This window comes from Mus caroli, unplaced genomic scaffold (genome assembly GCF_978045245.1).
Source record: "Mus caroli unplaced genomic scaffold, Mus_caroli_1 scaffold_17, whole genome shotgun sequence".
NCBI lineage: Eukaryota > Metazoa > Chordata > Mammalia > Rodentia > Muridae > Mus > Mus caroli.
Window position 1 is genome coordinate 73215214 of NW_028227272.1, and position 4453 is coordinate 73219666.

General features: G+C 41.9%; 1 non-coding gene across 1 annotated transcript; it reads right to left on the reverse strand.

Moving 5' to 3' along the window:
* Positions 1-1643: 1643 nt before the first annotated feature.
* LOC115029638 (small nucleolar RNA SNORA17) lies at positions 1644-1774 on the reverse strand. Its single transcript, XR_003835203.1, has one exon. It is a non-coding gene; the product is annotated as a small nucleolar RNA SNORA17 (small nucleolar RNA).
* Between the last annotated feature and the right edge of the window lie 2679 nt (positions 1775-4453).

Sequence of the window (4453 nt, forward strand, 5' to 3'; positions counted from 1 at the left end):
GCAAGTTATTACTCCCTTGGTGTAATTATGTAAGTCTTTAAGTTGAACTCTAAAACATAGGATAAATAGATATGGGAAGTGCTATGGTGGTCCTGAAAATAGCCATTGGGGGTTGTGGCTCGCTTGTCATGTATCAGGTGCCTAGAATCAACTACACAGCAAGGATGAAGTCTGCATGTTAAAAAGATGACCGAAGAGGAAAAGTGAACTGAGTTGTATCAGGACGGCGCAAATATGCCTCAACTTCTCTGCTCTGAAAGAAAAGCATACATAATTCTAATAAATGTTTCCAAGCCCAGCCAACTATGATTATACTCACAAACCATGATTATGAATATGTACATATACATATATGTATACAATGTATATTATTTTCACTAAAAGTTAATATAAAATATTGGTTTTTTTTTTACCAAAACTTGTTGTATATGACAAAGATAACTTACTGTGACCTCATCAACAGATTCTATTTAAAAATTGATAGGTTTGATCACTCTTCTTTTGCACATAAAAGAAAACTGGATCCTAAATTCCAAAGAGATTTTAAAGCCTTAGATACAGACCCAGAGCCTTCTGAAGATAGATTCCAGCGATAGAATGCTGTTGAGAGCATACTAGTGGCTTGTTTAAATGCGTCCATAAAGCATCCTTCCAGTTTGCTATGTCGAAAAGTTCAGATCCTTGTAAGGCGAAAACCTCCATAGAGAAAGTCACTAAAGAGAAAGAGCAATGTGTGTCCGGACAAGTTCCTCCTGCATTTCCTAGGACATTCTAAAGCCTGGAAAGTCTTCCCAAGACCACGCTCATGCCCTTGGGTGTGGCTCAGCCAGGTCCTCACCACCAGGGTCAGTTCTACTATGCTGCCCGGGCAAGATTCGGGCTCTGCTCTCTGGAGTACTGCAGCTGGCTAAGGATGAGGTCAGTTTTCCTGTTCGTATGCACTCAGAGCTAGCTCTCTAAGGACTCCCAGGTATGGAGTGGGGTCAGTTCTGCACAGTTCTCAGACATCAACATGTCCCCAGGTAGCAGCCCAGACCAGGAATATGTGTCTGGCCTTTAAAGGTAACTGACCCCTGCTATTGCAGGGCTATGGACCTACATGTTGTCCTTGGTACCAGCACAAGCCAGGACTCTCCCATAATGCCAGGCGGTATCACTGACGATTCATATCAGGCTGTTCCTCACTACCCAAAAGTCTCCAGTTCTGCCTCTCTTCACTGCACCCACATCCTTCTGTTTCTCTTTCTCTAACATCTCTACCATTTACTCGCTCCTCTTAGTGGCACCTGGGGTCTCTGAGTGTCTGGGGTTGTCTCAATGGTGGTCACAGGAGTGCTATGCCCTTCCTGTTCATTATGGCACCAGGCAGGGGTCATTTGGGGCATGGTCTTCTCACCTAGACCTGTGCAGCATTGGGCCAAGTGTCATCTCAGACTAGCTCACTGCCTAGGTCCCTGATCTGGGCCCTAGTCTGGTCCCGGATGAACGGTTCCAGGCAAGAGCTGTCTCTCATGAGCTCACTCCCTGCTCTGGGAGCCCACCAGGGCCTGTGCAATGCTGGCCTGGTGGTTCTCTCAGGCCATCTCCCTATCCAGGCACCCTAGCACTAGACTAATGGTGCCACAGGCCCACTTATATCAGGGAAGGTTAGAGTACTATTCCTTCAGTTGTTCACAGGTCAGAACGCTGAGCGTAGATATAGCTTCTCTTCCCTCTGCCACCTACTGAGGCACACATGACACAGTAGCCACACCTGCAAAGTCTCTAGGTCAGAGAAAGCTGATGATTTTAAAATTATGACTATATTACCCATGACTCTATTGTTAGGAAATGCCAGCAGATTCCCAGCCATCTGTTCTACTGTAGAACCCCAAGCTTTTCTAACAGGCGATGTGGGTTCTTCTGCTGTGATCTACTACATGGCTGGTCACCCACTCCATATTCTCTGCTGCTCTCTTACCTCAGATCCTATAACACTAACTACAGTCATTGCACCTCCCCAAACCCCACATGCTAAAACCTCAGTGTAATTGTATGTGAAAGGAAGCCCTTTAGGAGGTGATTCGGTCCTTCATAACCAAATCCTTCACAAATGAGATTGATATCATTACAAAGAGACCCAAAGGGGCTAAGTCACCTCTCTTTCCATGTGATGGGTGGTGTAGCAAGAAGCTGTCCATCCGCAGACCCGAAAAGCACACCATGACCATACATAGACCCTACTGTCACTGTGTTCAGCTTCTCGGTCCCCAAAGTGATGAGGAAAACTTTTCTGTTCTCCATAGTTACTAAGCTTGTAGTGCCCTGAGGAGATGGAGAGGCTGTAAGGCTTAAAATAATGATGGAGATGGTGACTGTAAAGATGCTGATGACAGTAATGGTGACCTGCTGCCTGACCCTACCTACCCTTGGGGATTGGAGATGAGGTGGCACACAGGTTCTGGGAGCAAGTGAAAAATGCTTAGGCAAGCTCGGCTGAACTCTGCTGTAAGCTCCATTAATACTGAAGCCCCATTGGTCCCAAGAAAGCATCTCTTCTAAACAGCAGTTCCCGATTGGCTGGCATTGTTTGTGTCAGCAAGCCTTGGTCTATCAGGCAGTCCTCAATTAGGTCCTCCTGCAGGAGGTGCCTTTGCGGCTGTGCCTCCCTGCCACACATCCCATTTATGCAGTGGTGTCCATGCTGTTCCTCCTACAAGTCCTTGCTTTAGCTAATTCTCAAAATGACTATGACAAAATATATGAAACATGGTAATAATAATGAACAGAAGGGAAAAATAATGAACAGTTATGCTTTATTATTGGATGTAGAAAACAAATTTTAAAATTAAAAAAAATTGAGTCTGAGTTATCTCCATGACTTACCAAAATAGCACATAATTTTGTATTTCTAAAGTCCAATGGCTCTGTAAGAGTTTGTTTCCATTGTTGTTAGAGAATACTTTGTTATTGTATGTAGAAAACCTTATTGTTAGCAAAATGTAGAAGCTTAAATAGATATTTCAGTTGTTAGGTGTGTCCTAAAGAGATGCAATTTTGGTGTGTCTCTAAAAGCCTCCAAAAGATAAGAATGCTGAAGAATGGAAAGTCCCTGCCTAATTTAAGACAATTTTCTTGGGAGAGGTCTTGTGGTCTTTGGTCTATGACCTCAGGCAAAGTCAGCTGGGTGCATTAAAGGTGAAATGGTTCTGCCCCTACTGACTTGGCTTGGAGCCCCTCCCCCTATGGTGGCAGGTTTCCGCCTACCAAGGGTGTGGGGAAGGAGATAGACACTTCTTTTATATGGAAGCTTAAATAGATATTTAAGAGATAAGAATTTTCTCTTCGGGCTTGCCAGAGCAACAGAGAATCAGCTGGCGGGACACAGATAAAACAGTGTTCTAGGAAAGAGATCTCAGGAGCCCTCCTGGGTTTGGAGGAGTTCAAGAGAAAGATAGACTAGCTAGGACACATAGAAAGAAATTTCTAAAGAGCTAGTAGTTTAGATGCAGAATTAGGCTTCTAAATTGGTATTTTGTATATAGTTCAGAAAATAAAGTTACCTCATTGAGCTAGCAGGTTTTTAACCTCAGTTTACACCTTCTATGTCTTTATTGGTCTAAACACCGGAAAATTTAAAGGATTGCACATTTTTATCAGCCTATACCTGTGTCTCATTCTATTGCAAGCCCTTTGACATCTACGTTTCTTTTTGCTTTGTTATTCTCTGCTTTGTTATTACCAGTAGTATGAGCAGTTTTGTAAGTATGCAGGACTTATGTATTTAAAAAAAATTAGAACCAGAATGCAAATCTCTACATCAAAAGTTCTTATCTATCCCCCTCCTGTAGTCCATGCGCCTGATGATTTTAAATGTGTGAATGTCAATCATAATATCCCTTCCCATATAGAGAATATATCCTTCACCATCACAATGCATCTTTATTAATTTATTGCTTTTTGTATAAAATTATGTTTCAAGAAATTTGTCATTGTTCATTGAAGTTCTGAGTGTCATTTAACTAGATTTCAGTTTTTCGACAGACAATGATTTTTTAAGATTATTTCTAGACTTTTTTATGTAAAACAGCCTACTGTTTTTAACCGTCAAAGCCAATTCTGTCTTCCAGAACAATCTATCATTTGATAGTTTATTAGACTAAATGATGAAGTGCATTCTTAAGCACCAAGTAAACAGTGTCATAAAATAGAGTGGCGGTGTCAACCCACAGCATAATCTTCCTCTAGCAGTTAAGGTTAATTAGAGAGACTCATCCTTCCAAACACAAATCCATGAGACGGAAGAGGACTCCAGCAGTCACTTGAGAGGTGTCGAGAACACTAATCTATACTGCACTGATTGACTTTTGACAATGAAGTAAATAATCCAAGGTCACCCAGCACGACAAAGAACAATTAGAATCTTCAAGTGTAAATTATTTATAACCAGAGTAAAAAATTACATTTAGATTAT